This window comes from Trichosurus vulpecula, chromosome 2 (genome assembly GCF_011100635.1).
Source record: "Trichosurus vulpecula isolate mTriVul1 chromosome 2, mTriVul1.pri, whole genome shotgun sequence".
NCBI classification, from domain to species: Eukaryota; Metazoa; Chordata; class Mammalia; order Diprotodontia; family Phalangeridae; genus Trichosurus; species Trichosurus vulpecula.
Window position 1 is genome coordinate 250,971,239 of NC_050574.1, and position 24,026 is coordinate 250,995,264.

At 40.8% G+C, this 24,026-nt stretch overlaps 1 protein-coding gene across 3 annotated transcripts in view; it reads left to right on the plus strand.

Annotated features, from left to right (window-relative positions):
• The window catches only part of MYO1B (myosin IB), a 227,811-nt gene that overhangs the window by 7,042 nt on the left and 196,743 nt on the right, over window positions 1-24,026 (plus strand). The window lies entirely within an intron of this gene.

Genomic DNA, 24,026 nt, shown 5'->3' on the forward strand with positions numbered 1-24,026 from the left:
TACTTGAATTTTAAAAGGATATTCTTGAAGATTAAGGAAATCTTCCAGACCTAAGGTGAAGGGTGGGGTGGGAAGGGAAGGGATGAGGCTGTTATGGTTGGATAATAAACTGTAGGGTTGGTGTTTAGGTTGAATGAGCTGCCCATTTTTAAGACCAGCTCCAGGAATGGCGACTGCATCACTATTTAAAAAGAGATGTTCCTGCTAGGGGAGGGAGGTCAGTCAGTCCTCTTCGCCTTGGTGCTGAAAACTCAAGGCTTAGAGACCCTGTCACTAAGGCGGCGGCTGGGTGACATAGGCTCTAACTGGAGGTGTCCCTCACGGTCCTCTTCTTTTCTTCCTCTATACCATTTTACTCAATGATTTCATCAGCTCCTGTGGATTGTCTATGCTGCTGATTCTCACATCTATCTATGCTGCCCTAGTGATCTTGCTGACCTCTAATTTTGCATTTCCAGCTGTTTTTCAGACATCTCAAACTGTCCAGACTTTTTCCCTAACCCTCCCCCCTACCTTCCCTGTTACTGTAGAGGGCACCACCATCCTCCTAGTCCCTCAGTCTTGAAACCCAGGGGTCATCCCGGATTCCTCATGATCTCTCACCCCATCTTCCATATCCGAGGTGTTGCCAAGGCCTGTCTATTTCAACTTTGCAGCATGTCTGGAATACATCTCCTTCTCTACTCTGACACTACTACCAGCCTGGTATGGGCCCTCTTCACCTCACACCCGGACTGTTTTAACAGGGTGCTGGTGGGTCTGCCTGTCCCGAGTATCCCCCCACTCCAGTCCATCTTCCATGCAGCCACCAAAGTGATCTTCCTAAAGTGCAGGTTTGACTATGTAACAGCACCGCCCCCCCCCCCAAAAAAGAAAACAAAAACCCCCCAAATTTCAGTGGCTTCCTTTGGCCTTCAGGATCAAATATAAAACACTCTGTTTGGCATTCAAAGCCCTTCATAGCCTAGACGCCTTCTAACTTTCCAGTCTTCTTATACCTTATTCCCTAACACGTACTCACCCATCCAGTGACACAGACCATTGAGAAGATGCTCCGTCTCTGGGCTCTGGAAGTTTTCTCTGACTGTCCCCATGCCTGGAACACCCTCCCTCTTTTGCTCCGACTATTGACCTCTCTGGCTTCCTTTAAATCCCAATTAAAGTCCCATCTTCTACAGGAAGCCTTTCCTAACCCCTCTTAATCCTGCTGCCTTCCCTCTGTTAATTATTTCCTATTTATCTTGTGTATAACTTGCTTTACACATATCTGTTTGCATGTTGTCTTCGCCATTAGGTTATAAGTTCCTTGAAATCAGTCTGTCTTGTGACTCCTTTTGTATCCCCAGTGCTTAGCACAGTATAATAAGTACTTAATAAATGTTGATTGATTGAATGATAGATAAAATGCTGGACTTGGATTCAGGAAGGCCTGACTTCAGATCTTCAGAATCTTCCGAGCTGCTTGACCCTGGGCAAATCGGCCCAGTTTCCTGATCCTGTAAAATGAAGGATTTGGGCTCTACAGTTTCTAAGGGCCCTTCTGGTCTTAAATCTTTGATCCTGTGGCCTCAGTATAATACTGGCAGGCTTGACTGGGCCAGTTTCCCCTGGTATGTCCTGCAGGAGCCTGCCACCTCCCCTTGCACACCTCACACACTCATCCTTTTCAAATAGAGGAGAGCTTCCAGGGACCAGAAAGGCTGGCTGCTACCTCTGCCAGGTTGCCAACCTTTGCCATATGGTATTTATTGTTCTCCTATGGTGGTGTGTTTCAAATATGCCTCTCTGCAGGAATCAGATTGCCTTCAAGTAGCTCTCAGAGAACGGGGGCTGGTGTCGACCCCAAGACCAGCATATGGAGTGTCTTAATTTTCTTCCTTTGGGTACTTAGATACTTGACTGGGCTGAGTGGAATTAATAAATGAGAGTTTGATCCCTGCCTTGTGGCCAAGGGAATAAGAATCCCAGAGCAGAGGTGGAGAAGTGATCCTGTAATGGAGTGAGAGGAGGTGTGTGTCAGAGAAAAGACCAAGGTGTGTGTCAAGTCATGGTTTTCATATTTACTAGCTATGTGAGACTAGGGAAGACCCTTGACCTTTGAACTTCATGTTCCTCATCCGAAAAAGGAGATGTTTACACCACTGCATTAAAATTATACCTTGTTCTGATCTGCCCGGCCACCTCTTTGTGATTGGTTGTTGTCCTTAGTAATCAGAGGACCAAAATGACTTCGCTATTTTGGAGTCAACATATAGTGTGTCTGACTGTGGCTGATCAGACCAGTACAAGCTCAGAAGGCTCTACCGCAGCTCAGGCACAAATAAAATAGTGTGTATAAACATTTGGAATGGAGATGTCTCTAGTCAGTGTAGAAAGCTTACAAATAGCCAGTATAAAGGGACGATAGTAAAAAATGAGATTGCAAAGGGGAACCTAGAAGTCACGAATAAACTGTCCCAAAGATCAGAGGAGCATCATTTACACATTGTATCATATAGTAACCTAAAGTCACGTCCTGGTAATGTGCTGAATCAGCAGAATCCATCAGGGTGCTGCTGTCAGGGCCCTTTGGTCCTATATGTCAATCCCAGACAAATTCCAGGCTTCCACAGTAAAGACCGGCTGATGACACCACATGGAGTTGATGTTGAGATGACATCACATATTCACTTTGAAGTTAAAACTTCAAAACCTTGAGATGATCTGATATGTTAATGAACTATCCCCAAGGTGGCAAAGATGAGAGGTAGTCTGACCACCCCAGAGAGTACCTGAAGAATCAAGCATGTCTGCCCCCATTTCATATTTTCACAAACTAATTATCAGTTTAACCACTCCTATTATAAGCCTTCTGCCGGAAAAATGCTGTATAGATTTGAGAAATGTTATAGAAACTGGAGCGTAGTGCTCCATAGCTCCATACTGCTAATATAGTGATAGCGACTGGGGGGTGGGGTGGGGTGGTGGGTTAGTAGTAATTGGCATGATGTCCGTTCCTCCCCATGTTCAGTCTACTCCCTCTACCAGCTCAGGTCTGTTGCACCTTTTCTGCAGTTTATTGTCGGCTGCCCCAGGGCTCCTTCAGGAGTTCATTGCCTTCCCCAAGGTCACACAGCCTCTACACTTGGAGTGGGACTTCCCCTCACCTTTTTCCTGGCCTCTGTATTTTGCTATGCCGACGTTATTTCGCTTGTGGAAATCAAATAGCAGATTTGGAGACCTGCAAAGATCAGAGGTGCCCCTTAGAATGCTCATTAAGCACCTGTTAAAAAAGGGTTATCTGAAAAACAAACAGCCCAACAACCCCCTCCCCCAAACCTGTCTTGAGGGCAGGGACTATCTTTTGTCTTTTTTTGGATCCCTAGGGCTTAGTGTAGTGTTTGGCGAATTGTAGGCTCTTAATAATTGTTTATTGACTGTCTGGCTGTAAGGAATGTAGTGATGATAACTGATTTGTGTTTAGAAAAGCACTTAGCCATTTTCATCTTGCTACATTTTTGATCAACCAGGTAAATTTGTTTTAGATACAGAAATTTGTGGGCAGTGTTTTTTGACTGGCTCCAACCTATGTTTTTCATTACCACACCCTCTCTGCCTTTCTGGGATTCTTCCCCCTTCTCCACCTCCCCCCCTGCCCCAGTACTGCTAGGTGGTGAAAACTGCATGTGGCTGATAGTCACAATTCCCTAATCGGTCATGTGAAAAATTAACAAGAGGAGACTCATAATTTCTCCCTTTTATTCCAGTGATCTTAGGTTGTTTTAGGAAAAGGCATAGAGTTGAGCAGGAAGGAGATGCTGGTCCTGCTGAATGTATCTGCCCTGGTCTGACTATACCTAGAGTGTAGTGTTCAGCTTTTTTTTAGGAAAGACTTTGGTAAGGACAATGAAGGACTTTGAGGTCCTGGTATTTGAAGACAGCTTGAAGGAACTGGGGTTATTTAGGCTGAATGCTTCCCCCCTTCTTGTTGCCAAATTCTGTGATTCTTTATGACAGACTTAATGTCTTAGAGTCAATTGACGTGCTAATTCATGTGTCTGTTTAATTTTGCAGTGTTATTTAATCCTTGGAGGTCCATCACTTTTGATCACTGACAGATTAAATCTAGGCAGAAGTTATCATTTACTGGGGTCAGTAACAGGCACTGTTCTATTAGGTTATAACACTGGTCTATCTAGTACGTGACACTAACTGCTGTCCCAATCTTAGTCTTGTCATTAATTTGCTGTGTGACCTTGGGCAAGCCTCATTTCCTTTGGGTCTCAGTTTCCTTATCTGGAAAGAGGTTTGACTTCAAGGGTGGGGAACCTGAGGCCTTGAGGCCACATGTGGCCTTCTATGCCCTGGGCTGTGGCCTTTTGACTCAATCTAAATTTTATAGAACAAATCCTTTTATTAAGGGTTCTGTGAAGTTTGGATTCAGTCAAAGAGCCTCACTTGAGGGCCCAGAGGGCCACACTTGAGGACCCAGAGGGCCCAGGTTACCCATTCCTGGACTAGGTGATCTATCTTTAAGGACCTTTTTAGTTGTAAGATTCTGTGATTCTTGGTTACAATGACCCTATGTGATGTCAAATTTAAGAGGTTAGGAAATCACAGGCATGTGTTATTTGAGCTTTTACAGATGAATAAACTAAAGTTTGGAAAATTTAAGTGACTTACCCAGGTTCATGCATCTAGTAAGTGGCAGAGTCAAGATTTGGACCCAGATTCTCAGACTCCAAATCTAGCATTCTTTCCACAGTACCACACTGGAAGTATCTCATTCAAGTATCTTATGTTAACCTATTATGTGTTTTCTATGTATGAATCTACTTGGAACTATAGATTCCTGATCTGGGGCCTGTGAACTTGTTTTTTTGAAATATTTTAAAGACTATTTTCAATATAATTGGATTCTCTTGGTAATCTCATATATTTTATTTTATTCATTTGAAAACATTAGTCTGAGAAGAGGTCCATAGGCTATGCTAATCTGCCAATTCAAAAAAGGTAAAGAACTCTTCATCTAGATCAGAGGTGGGGAACTTGCAGCCGTAAGGCCACATGTAGCCTTCTAGGTCCTTAAGTGTGACCTTTTGATTGAATCCAAATTAAAAGGATTTGTCCTGTAAAACTTGGATTCAGTCAAAAGGCTGCACTTAAGGACCTAGAAGGCCATATGTGGCTCTAAAGCCACAGATTCCCCACCCTGATCTAGACCCTCTTTGAATTTTTTTATTTTTCTACATATAATAGGTTTCATAACTTTGAACTAGGTACTCAGACTTTAAATCTAACATTCTTTCTACTGTGCTACACTGGAGGAACCTTAAGTATTTCTATCTTATCTTAACCTGTTTTAGGTCTTTTAACCATGAATCTCTTTAAACTATAGATTCTTGATCTGGGGTCTGTGAACTTGTTTTTAAAAATATGTTAATAACTTCAACATTATTTCATATATTTCAAATGTAGGAATTTATTTGAAATGCATTTGAATTTATTCTTATGAATACAAATTTATTCACATATTTTCAGATATTTCATATAGTTCAATAATTTCGGTATAATTGTTTTCTCTTGGTAATTGTATTTTATTTTAGGCATTTAAAAACATTAGTCTGAGAAGAGGTCCATAGGCTATACCAGACTGCCAAAGGGGTCTTTGACACACAAAAAAACTTAAGAAGCCTTGATCTAAAACTCCTTTGAAACTTTCTATTTTACTACCTATTGTAGATTTCAGAACTTTGCTGTCCTCTGGGTTAAGTGTTTCTTTTGCATTTGCTCAGATTTTTACATGTTCCCTGATCATTTTAAGTCTAATCTGCCTCAAGCCAAACTGAATGTCACCTTCAGCCCTACTTCTCACAAGGAAGCTTCTCCTCCTTATTTCTCCATTTGTATTGATGGTACATTTACATTCCCAGTTTCCTCAATCTTAGTGTCTTGGAAACTTTGGTTGTTCCTTTTCCATAGTCAGCCAGTCAGCTGATTCTCCCTCCTCCTTGCCAGCTCCTCAGTTCAAGGCCTTAACATTAGACCCCTAGACTATACTATAGGCAATGTCCCTGACCCACCTTTCTGGAGTTCTATCCTGTTGCTCTTCGATGTGAATGCTTCACCCTAGCTCATCTCCTCACATCCCACAAGCACACTTTGTGCCTTTTTTTTTTTTTTTGGCGCTGCAATACTCTTCTCTCTCCTCTCTCCCCATGGATATCCTGCCCATCCTTCAACGCCCAGCTCCCAACCCACTAACTTGCAAAGCTTTCCCAGGCCATTTGAGCCCACAATGATCTCACCATCTTCTGAGCTCATGGGGCTCATTGTCTATGCCACTTATTTGGCAATCACTCATTTGTTGGAGTAGGATGTTCAGAAACCACACACAGAGGCCCTAATAAATATCTGTTGATTGACTAGATTCTCCTCTTGACCCCTGTTCAATATTTAGAGCTGGAGGCTCTGCTGCTTCCTAATAAAGAGTGATGCCATCTTCATTATGGAAGAAGTGGACTCTGGGGGAGAGAGGCTTCACCCACTTTCTCTTGAGGTGGACAAGACAGATGGAGCCAGCTGTCATTACCTTAGCCCCTTATTTAGAAACCACTTTATAATTAGAGCTTTGCTTAGATCAGTGATTTTCAATTTTGTTTTCTCAGTATCTTCTAGGTATCTTCCGTGCTATCAATGGGGGTTCTGAAATTATTAAACTAAATTTTAATTCAGCTTAACAAAAGAAATTCTGTGTAGAAATTCTAGGGGGAAATGGGAGGGATCACTTCAAGTCAAGTAAAAATAAACTGTTGAAAATGTAAAAAGGTCAGGGATCACTGAGATTCAATTAAAATGTGGAATCAGGAAGTGGAAGCTCCTGCAGCAAGGACTGTTTAATTTTTGTCTTTTTCTCTCCAGCATGTAATACAGTGCCCGCAGTAGGCACCTAATACATGCTTCTTGATTGATCAGAGGGCCTTAGGGATCATCTGATCCAACTCTCCATTTTATGAGTGTGGAAACTGAGGCCCAGAGAGGTGGATAAAAAAACTGGCACCTAAGGTCTTTGGAGGGAAGGGAAGGAAAATGGGCTGAGTTTGTTTTGGGGCATGTTGAGTTTGAGTATCAGGTGAAGTTATCAGGTAATCCGATGGAAATGCATGTCTTCTATCTGCTTCATGGTTTTGCCTGGGGCAGGGCATGTAGCTGCCAATTTGTAGAGATAACATTGCTTTCTTAAATTTTTCTTTTCCCCTAAAGTAGAACCATTAGACAAAAAGAAGACATTCTGGAAAATCACCAGAGTTTAAAAAATAAAAAGCTACATCAGGCTTGGCAAATTTCCCATTGATAAGGAACCCTGTATTAAGCACTTTACTTTATTGGCTTTTTCTAAAAGCTTAATGTGGTTTCATGCTTCCCTTCCATACAAATGTTACCGTGCAGTCATGAGAAGAGGCTTGGCCCCCTGTGTAAAGGTGTGAGATTCGTTTTTTATAGAAATCTTTTCTTATGCAGTAGAACTCTATTATTGTATAATTATAATATTGTATATAAGTATAATATCATATGTAAGTATAATATTGTATATTATAGTGCAAGTTAAACCAGATGCATTTTACACATGAGGAAATAGAAACCCAGGAGACAGCAAATGATTTTTATTTCCCCCCCTGAAGATCACATAGCTAGTTAATGACTAAAGTTGGGCCTAGAACGCAGCTATCCTTCCTCCTGGTTCAGGGCCCCTCCTACCATCCTCAGCCAATTCACAGGATCTAGTTGCCTTTGATTTTTGGTGTTGGCAGCTGCAGAGTAGGGCTTTAAGGGGGCGTTATCCTAGGTTCCAGGAGCAGACTTAATCAAGGTGTCAGTCCAGCTTAAACCTGTTGCTAAACCTTTGCCAAGGCTTACTTGTTTGTTTTTGGTATTATGTTATAGAAGTGGTGGTATTCTTTCTCAGCCTTCGCTTCCAAGGTGACCTGTCAAGGTGTTTCATAGAAGCTACCAATGGGAAAGCTGTTACGTTTTTGACTGCCGTTTGGCCTTTGTACATTCTGCTCCCTGAAGTAGAGAAAATGCTCCTGCCTCCCTTTTCCTGTCAGTTAGATTAAGAATGTGGACTTTGCTTTCTCTGGTTTTCCACCTTCTCCTTTACCTGCCTGAAGTTCTGTGTTCAGAATAGCTTCTTTAGGGTGATCATTTTGTCAGTGCATTTAGTAGAACTAGCAGATGTTGAGGTGCCGGTTGTACAGCCGTGCAGCTGTTTTTCTGTCCAGTTGGATTTATTGAAAGAAGTAATCAGCAGTATGCAAGCCCATGCTGTGGGTTACAGGTATGTTCTTATTAGGTGTTAGGATTGTATTTTAGGATTTGGTATTGCTTATTTTAGGACAGATAGGATGGGAAGGATGAATTACAGGTAGAAGAAAGAGGAATACTATACAGAAAATTTGCATTTGTCCCAAAGCCAAGGGGCTAGAAGAGTCACATGATCAGAACTCCCTCCTCCTCAACCCCAATTTTCCACTACATCTTAGAGCACAAGTGTATCAGGAGGGCAGAGTTTATAATCTCAAAGAAGATCATAAACATGTCTGAAAGGTTCGGAATCGCCGGATAGAAGAAACTCTCAAAGTAGAAGGCAGAAGAATCAAAACATTTATTTAGGCTCCACAGTAACCAACCCATGAACCAGAAGCCCCATTTTGATATGTTGGTCATAATCTTCCAGGCCCAATAGGTACGCCTTGAAAGAGTAACCAGGAGGCTACAGAGAAACATGATTGCGTAAAGCAAAATCATGTTTCCCCCTTGATGGTAATAAGATTACCCACTGGACTGAAGTCTTTGTTCAGCTTCCTCCCGTAGATCAGCTCTGCTGCTGGCAGCTCCTGCCTCAGCTGTGTCTGTTTCTGAAACTGAAGCTGCAACTGAAACTGACGATGTAACGGTCGTAACTGCCTCTGTAACGGTCGTTGTAACTGCCTCTGGCTCCAACCGGAAAAGGAAAGAGAGGAAGAACTCTCCGAGCTGTCCTCTCCCCTCTTATAGGGTCTCTGACATCATCAAGCTCCGCCCGAATGACCAGGGCTGATTGGTTCTTGAGTTGGCTCCTCCCCCTAGGGTAGACCAGGTTCTGGAGCTAACACCTCCCCTCAGCCAGCCCCATGACTCCCCACACAGGAAGCCGTCTGCCTCCCGGCATGCTCCCCGGGCCTCCTGCCCCGGAAGAGCAAGCCACAGTGTCCAGAGGCTCAATGAGGCAAGCTGAGCCATTCAAAGAAAACAAAAGCCATTATGGCTACATTCCACCCCTTGTTATAGGATACATAATCTAATCAGCCATGTATCCTAGAACATACATTGTGATTCAATTACAAAGGAAACTAAAACATATCATTCATTATAAAGCAAAACATATCATTTGGTGACATTCCTAAACATTGGTTTAACGATTCAAATGCGATCCACCCCTAGGTCCCAGCAAGATAATCTCTTCAATCAATCATCTCCAAAATAATTATTAATAATTCAAATGTCCACCCCTAAATCCTTGTATCCATTACATAGGATCAATAATATCATAACAATAAAACAACACAGCAAGGATAACACAAAATAAGTAAACAGAACACTATCATCATTTCCACCCCCCTTGAACGATTGGGGCTCAAAATCTTGGGGTGAGGGGTGAAGGTCTCATTTTCCATAGCTTCTTCATGCTGAAATTGGATGTAGAGATGGCCCTGCCCCCAAAAAGTCCCATTCCAGAGGTCATTTCTTTAAGGAGCTGGCAGGAATTCCAAGAATGCTACATGCTTAGGCAGTCACCGGAAAGTGCAGGGTGTTTAAGCCTGAAGGAAACAAAACTAGCAACAAGGTTAGCCAAAACAAAGGACAAAAAGAATAGACAAGTATGGACTATAATTCTTCAAATAAAATCATCTCAAGTTTGGTTGAGATTTTAGTTATGCAAAGATCCAACATCAGAGCCAAACTCAGGTGGGAAATGTTTCTTTTCAAAAGGAACATAATGAGGAAGCCAAGAGGATCCCACCCTAGATATAGACTAAGATTGTCCTCCCAGCCTTTCCCCAAATGTACAAGTTTTCATCCGTTAATCACACAAGGTCACCTTCAGTCTGAGTGGCTTGTAGGCTTGCAGGAGCAGTTCTGATTTCCCTATCTCTCGTGTTATCAAGTCCTCTATACATTCTGTATAATTCATTGGTTGGAATTCCATCTATCATTTCAAAACCTACCCCTGCTCTCAATAAAGTAGTAAACATTTCTTTCCTTGTTACTCTCCTTTGGCGCCAAGTTTGCTGGTTATTCACTCTTCTCTCTCGAGGAGATCTATCCCTTCCCCAGTCACCTAAGTCATATAACTGTAAAATCTTATTTATCACTGTTGTAAGACGGCTCCCTACTTCTCCAAGCAATAAATTCAAAATTAGTTGTTTATAAGCAGGGGGAGCTGTCCTAATTATTAAATTCCTATGAGACAGTTCCATTGAATCATTGTAATATTTGTCTGCAGTTCCTGTCATAATGGCAGTCTTCATTACCTCCTCCTTTAGTCTCATGATACAATCTCTAAGTGAATACCAGGGTCTGTGCTCAGTGGGCCACATAGAATCAGTATCATATCTCTTATTGCATCCCACAGCGGCTAATGCCAACAGAGTAGTCCTGCTATCACCATCTCCTTGCTGATGATGTTCCCTAAAAGCTTGTTGAACTAGAGGATCATGGCTGATACCTATGAATCTCATGCAGTCTGTCCCATCTACTGATATTCCACCGGCCCCTTGATCACTGAGTCTTACCATCCAAGATATCAATGGTTCTCCTATTCTTTGGCTGAATCTACTCAAAATATCTGTGACCTCTTGCGGTGAGAAATCTTCCTGAATTTCCCTTGTAACTGAATCTTCACCTCGGGTTTCTGTCTTCCTCCTTTGTATGGGTCGAGCCCTTGTCTGATCATTTAACCATCTCCTATTCTCTATGTGAGGCACATCCTGAACCCCAGTAGTGTTTTGTGCCTCAGCCGGCTCTTTCTGGGCTGGGTTGAAATGCACTCTGGGCTTTTTTGGTCTCCTGTTGCTCTTAGCCACATTAATAGAAAAGTTCTCATTTGAGTCAGTTTGGTCTTCTGCTATCTGAGATTTCCCTTTTTCCTGTGGGGTAGGAGTGCCCCCATGTCTTTCACTTAATCTCAATCTTTCGTATACTAGACGGTAGGCTGATAACACTATCCAGCTTTGCCTAGATAGTGATGCCCCTGACTGAATCCCAACTTCTCGTAAACACTTTTCTAAATCCCTAGGATCTCCTCTCCGTAGCCTTGGTTCCCAGTTTTCACAGGGTCCAGCTTTTTTAGCCAATTCTTTTGCTAGGGAGGAATAAAATGGATCCTCCCATCCTGGGATATTTATCTCTTCCTCTGGAATTGTTCTGCTTCTAAATAGAGATCTTATACCTAGCGATCCTGTTCGTGACGCCAAATGTATCAGGAGGGCAGAGTTTATAATCTCAAAGAAGATCATAAACATGTCTGAAAGGTTCGGAATCGCCGGATAGAAGAAACTCTCAAAGTAGAAGGCAGAAGAATCAAAACATTTATTTAGGCTCCACAGTAACCAACCCATGAACCAGAAGCCCCATTTTGATATGTTGGTCATAATCTTCCAGGCCCAATAGGTACGCCTTGAAAGAGTAACCAGGAGGCTACAGAGAAACATGATTGCGTAAAGCAAAATCATGTTTCCCCCTTGATGGTAATAAGATTACCCACTGGACTGAAGTCTTTGTTCAGCTTCCTCCCGTAGATCAGCTCTGCTGCTGGCAGCTCCTGCCTCAGCTGTGTCTGTTTCTGAAACTGAAGCTGCAACTGAAACTGACGATGTAACGGTCGTAACTGCCTCTGTAACGGTCGTTGTAACTGCCTCTGGCTCCAACCGGAAAAGGAAAGAGAGGAAGAACTCTCCGAGCTGTCCTCTCCCCTCTTATAGGGTCTCTGACATCATCAAGCTCCGCCCGAATGACCAGGGCTGATTGGTTCTTGAGTTGGCTCCTCCCCCTAGGGTAGACCAGGTTCTGGAGCTAACACCTCCCCTCAGCCAGCCCCATGACTCCCCACACAGGAAGCCGTCTGCCTCCCGGCATGCTCCCCGGGCCTCCTGCCCCGGAAGAGCAAGCCACAGTGTCCAGAGGCTCAATGAGGCAAGCTGAGCCATTCAAAGAAAACAAAAGCCATTATGGCTACAACAAGTCTTATACCCTCAGCACTACCCTCACTCATTAAACTACAGTGGCTCCCTATTACCTCCAGGATCAAATAGCAAATCCTTTGTTTGGCACTTATGCTCCTTCACAACATGGCCCCTTTCTACTTTTACAGCATTCTTAGATTTTGCTCCCCTCCTCCCACTCTGGCAAAACCGACCTTCTTGATACCTCTTATAGCCTCTGTGTCTTTTCACCGGCTTGCTGGAACGTTCTCCCTCCTCATCTCCTCCCCTTAGCTCCCCCATTTTCCTTCAAGACGAGCTCAAATTCTGCCATTTTGCAGGAGGCCTTTCCCAACCCCCTCTCGCCTCACCCTAGCTGCTAGTGCCTACTGTCTGAGATTACCTCTCACTTAATATATATCTTGAATATACATTTTTTTTTTTGGTATGTTGTTACCCCCATTAGATTGTGAGCTCCCTGAGGGTGAGGGGTCATTTTTTTTTGACCGATCGACATCCATTCTTACACTTTAGAATGATAGATTTTTAAGATTTAGCAGAGACCTTAGAAGGGTTTCATCCTTCCTCTCAATGTAAGAATCTTTTCTGCATCATTCTTAGATTCTGCAAGAATGTTTCCAGTGATGAGGAGTCTGCTGTTGAACAAGGAAGCTGGTTCCCTTGTTGAACGGTTTTATTTTCTGGAAAGTTCTCTTCTCTCTTTTCAGCCATTGTGTTATACTGTGTTGATCTTGGGGGTCAGAAGAAACTTCCAGGCATTTTTCAAATCAGAAATAAAGGATGAAGAGATAGAGGAAATAGGGAAATTCTTTGGAGTGTTTTACCCCCTACAAATTTAATTATCACATACTTTAAAACTTGGTAAATCCAATGCTAAAGCCTCCATAGAGATATGAAGAAAATCTGGTTTATGATCAAGAAATGAAAGTGGCCAGATTACAAATAAACCTGTATATCATGAATATTTATTTCAAGAAAAGAGTTGGGAGGTAGAGTACCCGATAATAACCAAATAACACAAAAAGAATGTGAAACCGATCATACTTAAATGATGCCTGGAAAGGACTTGTTGCTGATTTGAGAGTTAATTCCGATCCTATCGTCTGTAGTCAGACCATCCCATCAAAGAGAATGAGCGTTTATTAAGCGTGGGGCGTTGTGTTAGGAAATGGAAGATGAACCCAGCCCTTGGGGAGCGTACATCCTACTATTACAGCAGAAGACCAAAATTAACACTGAATTAGAATAATGAAAATAAGAAGACACGGTGTATCATTAAGATAGATTCATTACTCTGACATAGGTAAACAGGTGATTGACCCTGGAAAAAAAGGGGAAATTCATAAAAGTGACAGATACCGATATGGACTATAGCGCCTTTTGCTAAGTAAGTTCGACCATTGATGACTTGGCACAACTGTGACCCACTTAAATCCTTTTCACAAGAAATATTAAATCCAATTCACAAGAAAGTCAAGACATCACCTATGTTGCCATTGGTCCCCTTTGAAAACAAAGGATGAACAACAAAAACAACGAACACCAACAGTTACTACAAGGAAGCCAAAGTAGCCCAGAGACTGTCAAACCATGATTTTCTTGCTAACCAGAGACATGTAGCAAAGGGTAACGTCAGTGTAGACTATTAATGCCTGTTTCATATTTTACAGAGAGAATGGTGAAATGTTATGAGTAATTGCCTTATAAAACATAAAAAAGTGGTGAAATGAAAAATGAAAGCTTAGTGTGAGACCCAATTCAGATCATCCCGAGAGTCATTTAAAGATGAAATTGGAAGGATAACAAAGGGGAAAAAAATAGAAAAGATCTGCCAGGATTTCTATTGCGTACTATTTTTCCCCCATTTGTAACAGTAGAGCATTCTTAGTTGGACTCTTAAAATCACAGTCCTTGAGGGTACTGCGTAATAAAGTATAAATGGCACTGAAGGAAACAGAACGAACTATCTCAGTGTACCCAGAAAAAGCCTGTTTGGGAGGTGCTGAAGGACAGAGTTTCTGGTTATCTGAAAAGGGAAGATGAAAATACTTGGAAAAAAAATCATGTTCATTATTACTACCAAAAAAGTGATCAGAACATTAGTCACAAATACCTGCTGTATGCTAAACTCTAATAAAAACTTCAGAATAAATAAAAAAATGAGAATATAAAAAAAAATTCAGAATAGCTTATACATGTAAGAGGACAACCTTGGCATTTTAAAATTGACTTTCAGTAGCAGACCACACATCTTTATAGTTATACAGCCAACTGGAAAGTACAGCGAGCACAGGCTCCCATCATATTTATTTGTTAACTATAAAAAAACATTTAATTGGACAGAGCAAAATTCTGAGGCTACGCTCCAACAAGATGTCTTTCATGCATTCGTTAAAATCATTTAAGGTTCCTTGGTAGAATGTTTGTAGGCAACTAATAGGAACTGGTAAAAATGGAAGGGATCTTGAGTTTTGGATTAGGTGAGATAGGGTTCTTAGAAGAGATGGCATTACTTTTCTCAGCAAGTCAGGAATATTAACTAAGTATTTCTGTAGCACTTTAGACTTTGAATGTGTTTTCTGAGGTTGGGTACTCCAGGTTTCCTTGTCTCCCATTTTACAGAAAGAAATCTGAGATTCTGAGCAGTCTTCAGTGATTAAGCCTTTGGTCACACAGCTAGTAAGAGTATAGGTGGGATTTGAACACGGTCTTCCTGAAAGTCCATCCATTATGCCATGGGGTTATCTCATAGGCCTATGTCTGTGTACAAGTTCTACATCAGATAGGTCAGCAGGGGAAGGATTTTTATCATTTTCCAGGAGAGGTCAGGCTTTCTGGCTTAAAAATCTTAGATGTATGCCTGCCTGTTTAATTCTCCTTCCCCCGGCTCATCCCAGAGGGTTTGATTAGGGAGGGTAAAAGCAGTACTGTTTTGTAACCATGTCCATGAATTTCTTGCTTATCCCTAATTAGTGTGCAGACAAACAAAGTTTATAGATCATAATGTGGCAGGTAAATTTTATTGTAACATTTTATTATAACATTAAACTGTTTCTGGTAAGCTCAGATATCCAGTTTGTGGTTTTAATGGGAATTTCAGTTTTAAGGGGAATGATCACCAAGCTTGAGATTGAGTACTGTATGTTAAAAAAAAAAAAAAAGATTTGGCTGCAGTTTACAGTTTAGGCAATTTAGTCTGATTTTGGCTCATGGTTCAGGATTGTTCAAACCTTAGCCTTGGTTAAAAATAACTCTTTTAAGAAATTAGCAGTCTCTGTAGAGCTTAGGGCTAGGGTTATATTGGAGAAAGTTTCTGTTTTCCCTCCAAAATGTAATTCTCTCTGCAATTGAAGTGTTGTGGGAGCTGAACTTTTTAAAGATTCATTGGAGACTGTTAAGCAAAGGAAACAAAGCAACATGGATAGGGTCTGGACCTGGGAATTGGAAAGACCTGGGTTTGGATCATACCTCAAACATTTATCAGGATTCCCTGATCTTAGGGAATTCAATTTAACCTTTCTAAATACTGAGTTTCCCAATTCATAAAATGAAGAGGTGTGATTCAGTGACCTCTTAGGTCCCTTCCATCTGTAAATCAATGATTCTGTGACTTTATTGGGCAACTATGTGGCACAGTGGGTAGAATGCTGGGCCTGGAATCGGGAAGACCTGAGTTCAAATCCAACCTCAGACACTTAGTTTCTGTGTGACCTTAACTCAGCACTGTATTGTCTGGGTTTCCTCATCTTTAAAATGAGCTGGAGAAGGAAATGGCAAACCACTTCGGTATCTTTGCCAAGAAAACCCCAAATGGGATCAATGAAGAGTTGCACACAACTTAGAAAGACTGAACAAGAACAGTGTGACCTTTTTGCGTATTACTGAGGAGATTCTTTCCTAAGAATTAATTTGCATTAAATGGTTTAAGGCGTCCCTTGCAATTCTGAGATTTTCTGATTCTGTGACTTGAGTATTATTAATGTTTTTGCAAAGTTATAGGTTGTCAGATAGGAATTTGTGTTAAGGCATTTTGACAATTGTTTTGCTATTCCTGGATCTCTAAGTTTTTCTTTTGTGTCCATAGTGTGTACGGTGATCTGTGCGTGCCATAGAACCTTTATCTCTCTCTCATATGTTGTCATCAGCATTTTCAGTGGGCCAGTGATCTCTGGGTGGACACTGCCTTCCGTGGCTTGTACCTTGCGTCCCATCTGCTGGTTCTCTCCTCCTCCCATAAATCCTCCACGGAAGATCTTTCCAAAGCACTGCTACCTTAGTGTATGTAAAGCTCTTTGAACACCTTAACGAGCTCTATAAATGTGAATTATTCTGTCCTTATGTTAGGCCTGGATTTTGCTACATGACTGGTTCACCTTCTTTTTAAAGGATTGCACCTTTTTTTTTGCGTGATACCAGAAATTACCAACCCCTATGCCTGTTTTCCCATCTTAATGACTTTTTTATGAGACTCTTGTAAAGGCATATTAGAGTGTCATTGATGAAAGTATTAGGAGGGAACCAGGCATGCTTTCACAAATGAAACGTACAGCCGACTGCTTCTTTATAGTTATACAGTCAACTGAAAGGTACCTCTGTACCTATGCAAGGTTCTCCTTGTGCTTATTTTTGTTGACTTTCAAAGGAAAGACATTTGATTCTGTGGGCAAAGCTCTTCTTTTAAAGCATAGGTTCTTGATCTTTTTTGGGTCTTGGATCCCTTTGGAAGTTGGGTAAACCCTTTTTAGAAGAGTGTTTTTAAATAATTGAAGGAAAATTCAGTTAGAGGTTTGAGAAAATGAGGATGTAATTTTTTCCCCATACAAGTTCACAGACCCCCTGAAATCTGTCCAGGGATCTATGTAGATCTCAGGTTGAGAATCCCTGGCTTTTCCTTCAACAAGGGATATAACATGTGTTACAGTCATACTAAGTTCCTTAAGTCATGTAACAGAGAGATGCCTTATTTTGAATTTCTGATAAAATCTTGTGAATTATAATGCAGATAGATGTAAACTCACCAGAGGTGTTTGTCACTGTCAAGGGAGGATATCTAGCACAGATTCCAGATGGATGAGTAATTCCTTATAGATGGGAAAGTCCTCAGCATCCCTATGGGCTGGGTATTGATTTAGAAAACCACATATCAACATTATCTATGTTTAATTGTATTTTTATTTAATTTGTTAAATGTTTTCCATTATATTTTACTGTGATTCAGGTTGCACTTGGGAGTTTTGGTGGCCTTAAGCTTGATACTGTAGTTGTATGATGAATAGAGCCTACAATATAATAGGAAAGAAGCAGGCTAGATTGCATTTGGGAAATTGAACTGTTTTTTTTAATGAACTCTGATGCTTCCCTGAAATAGGTGCCCACTTGTTTAGAATCAGTAGCTTTCTTGTGATCTATAATTCCTAGTTATAGAAAACCACAATTTCTGAAGAATTAAAGTAGATAATCAAAAGGGCAGTGGAGATGCACCCAGTGAGCAGGTGTAGGCTGCAAATTTATTATTAACAAAGAATTAATTATTGCACAAGAGCAATGTAAAAGATATGATTAGAGGAAGATATGTACAGAAAAGGAGGTTGCCCATCATGTAGTGGGAATGACCAGTGGACCAGATGGCACCAAAGCGGAATTGGCTGGCAGGGAAACCCACATGGGAGACAGACTGGGAGCAAGCTGGGCGCCTGAAACTGGTGGAGATCCCCAGGCCTCCCAACACAGGACGGCACTCTGTGGAAGCGGCAGTGTAATGCCACCAGCCGTGAAACATCAACTCCTGAGGCTTGCAGCCCAAAGGTATGAAACGTGGCTTCTTGAACTTCTGGGAGACATAATGGCCAGGTAAACGGCTCTAATACCTCCACCCCTCACCCAGAGAATTCCTCGGGAAAAAAAGAACGCTGGAATAGAGGAGATAGAAGTGGGGCTTCAGTGGCCAAATAGTAGAAGTTCATTAGTCCCAGAGGGGCAAAGCCAGCAGGGGTCAAAACCAGGAGCCCAGACGAAATCTTGCTCCCCCAGGGGAAGTGCCGACACCAGCTCAAACAACAAAGAGCTGAGACCATTGCTGAAGAGCAACAGTGCTGGAGAGCAACCCTAGGGAAAGAGACATCAGGGAGCCAGACCCCTCCCCCACACCTCAGGAAACTGAAGGCTATAATTCACAAAGCCAACAACTGGACTCACAATCCCCAGAATAAGAAAGCTGGGACAGAGAGCCCTGAGCCCCAAAAGCAGAAATTTATTGTAAAGCCAGGAAAAGGCTAACCAACATGAAGAACACAAAAAAACCGAGGACCACTGATTCTTTTTATGGAAACAGGCATGATCAAAATACCAATTTGGAAGAGGATAGCAATGACACTATAGCCACATCTGATACCTCAAAAGGTAATGTGAACTGGTCTCCAGCCCAAAAAGCATTGCTGGAAGAGCTAAAGGAGGATTTTAAAAACCAAATTAGGGAGGTAAAAGAAAAAATGGAAAAAAAAAATCCACTGATGAAATCAAGTCCCTAAAGAATAAGATTGGCGAAATGGCTGCGGAGATTCAGAATCTAAATAGAGAAAATGACACCCCGAGAGGTAAAATCAACCAATTGGAAAAGGAGACTCAAAAGCAAAATGAAGACACTAACTCATTAAAAATTAGAGTTGAGCCAAGTGGAAGCTAATGAATCTATGAGGCATCAAGAAGTAGTAAAACAAAATGTAAAGAATTAAAAAATAGAAAAAAAAATGTGAAATATCTGATTGGGAAAACAACTGACCTGGAAAATGGATCCAGGAGAGACAATTTAAGAGTTATTGGTCTACCAGAAATCCACGATGAAAAAAAGAGCCTTGACAGTATCTTCGAAGAAATTATCAAAGACAACTGCCCAGAGGTCCTAAAACCAGAGGGCAAAATAGTCATTGAAAGAATTCACCGATCACCCCCTGAAAGAGATCCCAAACTGAAAACACCAAGAAATATTGTAGCCAAATTTCAGAATTACAAAGTCAAGGAGAAAATACTGCGAGCAGCCAAAAAGAAACTATTCAAATATCATGGAACTACAGTCAGGATCACGCAGGATCTCTCAGCTTCTACATTAAAAGACAGGAGAAATTGGAATATGATATTCCGAATGGCAAAGCAGCTGGGACTACAACCAAGGATCAACTACCCAGCAAAACTTAGCATAATTTTCCAGGCAAGGAGATGGACATTCAGCGAAATAAGGGAATTCCAGACCTTCCTGATGACAATGACCAGTGGACCTCCAATATCCATGCCATAGCAAGAGATCTAGAAGTAAACCCCAACACAGTGAATTAGATCCACACCCACTCCTTTATGAAAGGAAGGAAGATCTTTTTCAGGAAGATATGGGCAAGACATAGGATAAGAAGGTGTAAATGAGCCTCTCCAACTCCTATCAGAGAGACTGTATATTCATCAAAGTATCTTTTACAAGGAAAATGACAAATGCTGGAGGGGATGTGGTAAAATTGGGACACCAATGCATTATTGGTGGAGTTGTGAACTAATCTAACCATTCAGGAGATCAATTTGGAACTATGCCCAAAGAGCTATAAAACTGTGTGTCCCCTTTGACTCAGCAATACCATTACTAGGTCTGTATCTCAAAGAGATAAAAGGAAAAGGTCCTATTTGTACAAAAATATTTATAGCATCTCTTTTTGTGGTGGCAAAGAATCGGAAGTTGAAGAGATGCCCATCAATTGGGAAATGGCTGAACAAGTTGTGGTATATGATTGGGATAGAAATCTATTGTGCTATAAATGACCAGCAGGATGGTTTCAGAAAAACCTGGGACGAGTTATATGAACTGATGCAAAGTGAAGTGAGCAAACCATCATACACAGTAACAGCAATATTGTAAGGATGATTCATCTGTAAAAGATTTAGCTACTCTGACCTATACAATGATCTAAGACAATTCTGAAGGACTCATGATGAAAAATGTTACCTGCCTTCAGAGAGAATTTACGAACTCTTGAGTGAAAATTGAAGCATATTTTTTAACTTTCTCATGCATGTGTGTGTGTGTGTGTGTGTGTGTGTGTGTGTGTGTGTATCTGTGTGTGTGTGTTTTGCAACATGGCTAAAATGGAAATATGTTTTGTGTGACTTTACATATATCTTATTGGTTGCTTTCTCAAGGGATGGGGAGGGGTGAAAGAAAGAGAGAATTTGGTACTCGGAATTTAAAAAAAGAATGGTAAAAAGTTTTTAAACATGTAATTCAGAATTATTTAACACGATAAATAAAAATATATATTTTAAAATGTCTCATTTCCCCCTTATACTATACATAGTGCCTTGTTTCTTAAGTTTTTAATGTACCTATCATGTAATGTTATATATTATTAGTCTATATAATGGTGTCCTAGCTTCCTAGTAGGCTGTAAATGCCTAAGTCCATGTTTTATCTAAACTTTATATATCTTCCAATGTGTAGTTCCATGCCCTTCATGTAGGTGCTAAATTTCCAAAAAAAATCTTAAAAATGTATTTGCATATTAGGAGTGGATTAACTTCATGTGTACTTAGGTCGAAAGCATAAAGCTATTGGTCCAACTATTTGGGATTATGCAGATAAAGTGACTAGTTCAGGTACTTTGATCCTAAGATCCTACTGCTGGGCATATACCCCTAGGAAATAAAAATAAAATAAGAAAGTTACCACGTATACCCTACACTTTTTGGTGTAATGAAGAACTGGAAACAAAATAGATGCCTGTCTTCTGGGGATTGACTAAACAAATTCTGGTACATTGATGTACTAGAATATTAATGTGCTCTAGGAAACGGTGATTATGAAGAATAAGGAGAGACAGGAAGAGTCCTTTGAACTGATGCAAAGAGAAATAAGTAGAACCAGGAAAACAGTATATAACCAGCGACTAACAATGAAAGGAAGGACAAAAACAAAATAATTCTGTGAAATTGTAGTGACTACGCTTTGTCCCAAAGAAAAGATACCAGAATGTACCCTTTTTGTTTGCAGATGTAGGAGATAGGATCATGTGCTCAGGATGTTACATGTAATGGACTTGGCAGCATGCACTGTTTTGTATTTTTTTGTTGTTTTGTTTTTGGTGGTGGTGGGATCTCTCTTTTTATATTCTTTGGTATAAGGTAGACCTGTACAACATATGCCCTTGGGCCACTTGTGGCCTACCAAAGGATTTTGGGAGAAAAATGTAGAGTTGCCACTTCCTACTCTTTCCTGTTTGTCACATGACCTGTGGCAGTCAACCATCATCAGCCTGTCTCTAGTCTGACCTGTCTGAATCCCAAAGAAGTTTAGCCTATTTTAATTTTGGTCCCTACCTACTGCCAAGTTGTGCAGGTCTGGTATAAGGGATGGATTTCTGGGAGGAAAACTTTCTACTTGTCTGTGTTTTTGTTGTCCTCCATATCTCACTCTCCTCCTCAGATTGTAAGCTGGAGGTCAGGAAATTTGTCATCTCTGTGTTTCCAGTCATTCAGTCAGTCAAGAAGCATTTATTAATTGTTTACTATGTGTGAAGCACTGTGCTAAGCATGAGCACCCATTTTCTAAAATGTTTATCTAGTGGAATTGATTGCTTTTCAGCAAAATCTTTGTTTTCCTAAGAAATGCGAGATTGCCTTTCAAGGAAAGTGTATTTTCTGTGACTGTTTTAGAGACACAGATAATTTTAAAGTGTGAAATTTAAATATAGTTTTAATAGTTACTTCTTTGTTTATCCTTCTTTTTTAAGAGCCAGGTTATATAGAGACTGCATTTTTGACTTTGGTTGTGGTATTTTAGTTCATTCTTAAATACCTTGGGCATCTGTTGCTGTGCATTTAGGGTAGCATAAATATAGTTTGAGAGGACGGTGGATAGTGTTGCTTGTGCTGAAGTCAGGAGGACCTATTCAAGTCTGGCCTCAGACACTTACTGGTGTGTGACCCTGGACAAGACACTTAACCCGCTTTACCTCAGTTCTTCATTTGTAAAATGAACTGGAGAAGAAAATGTCAAACTACCACTCACTCCAGTATCTTTGCCAAGAAAACCCCAGATGGAGTCCTGAAGAGTAGGACATGACTGAAATGTCTCAACAACAACAAATATAGTTTGGAAAGACCAACTAGATTACTAACTTTTGGTAACATGACATTCATTTCACCCTCCTTTTCCCTTATCTCCCAGCCTCTAAACCTTGGCTTCATCTTTGACCTTTCTTTCCACATCTGGTCATTCACCAAGTGTTGAAGAGTCTTATGTTATAGCATTTCTTACAGTCATTCTTTCCTTTTTATTGTCCTATTTTAAATCCTTACCTTGTGCCTTCGTTATTAGAATAGCTTCTTTCACTGGTCTCCTCCCCCGTTAGTTTTCCTTTCCTTAATTCATCTTGTACATACATTGCTCTCAAACTAATCTTGGGATCATCATACCAAATGCTGGAAGGGCTTTCTTAAAGAGCAGACACATTTCTAACTCCTGGGAAGGAAATCTGGCTGGAAGAGCTACCACCAGAGGATATTTTTCCTTTTTGTATCTCCAGAACTTAGCACAGTGCTTTTCATATGAAAAGTACCTACTAAGTGCTTTTTCTTTCTTTCTCTCCTTTCCTTCCTTCCTTCTTCGTTCCTTCCTTTCTTTCTTTTTCCTTCCTTCCTTCCTTCCTTTTTTCCTTTCTTCCTTCCTCTCCTTTCCATCTTTTTCTTCCTTTCTTTCTCTCATTCATTCCCCACTATAGCGTTTCTAAACTCACTTTTTCTTTTTTTGGTTATTCAAATCTCACCCTTCTAGGTATTTGGATTGCCAAACTGAGACATAGCCATGTGACCTAGACAAGTTTAAATCTCCCTGAATATCTGTTTCTCCATCTGTAAAATGAGGGGGCTTGGATTAGATGAACTTAGAAATGCCTTTCAGTTCTAGATCTATGAACCATAATCCTAAAATTTGTGTAAAATGTTTTGTGACCTTTAAAGCACTATCTAAATGTAAACTATTAGTAGTAGTAGGGGGGTGGGAGTTCCTGCCTCTCCTCCTAATAGCTCTGCCAGACCAAGCCCATCAGGGTTCCCTTCTCTGAATTCATGGCACTTAGTGGCTATATCACTTTTTTTTTTTGCCAATTAATAGTTTTTTTTTGCTTTGTGATAATTTAGGATCATAAGAGTCTAGATAAGAGCCGAAATGGACCCTAGAGGACATCCAGTATCCAAACTTCTACATTTTTGAGATGAGGAAATTAGGTCCCAGAGAGTTTTCATGACTTACCTAAAGTCACACAGGATTTGAACTCAGGCCCTTTGAGTCTAAATCCAGTGTCCTTTCTACTATACCACACCACTTCTCTCTAATTTGACTTTTATTGTTATTAAACTCTTGCGTTGTTATTTCACTTTGTATCTGTTATGTCTTTCTTTCCCCAAGTACTTTATAAGTTCAGGGCAGCTAGTTGGCACAATGAAGAGAGTGTCGGGCCTGAAGTCTGGAAGACCTGAGTTCAAATCTGGCTTTAGACACTAGCCGTGTGACCCTGGGCCAGTCACTTAACCCTATTTGCCTCAGTTTCCTAATCTGAAAAATGAACTGGAGAAGGAAAAGGCATACTGCTCCAGTATCTTCTCTAAGAAAACCCCAAATGGTCACAAAGAGTTAAATACGACTGAAATGACTGAACAAAAACAATTTATATGTTCATTGGGTACAGGGAACATTCTTTGTATTTCCTGTTCCACTTAGTGTGTTTTATTACAGAAAGTGATTTATCATTT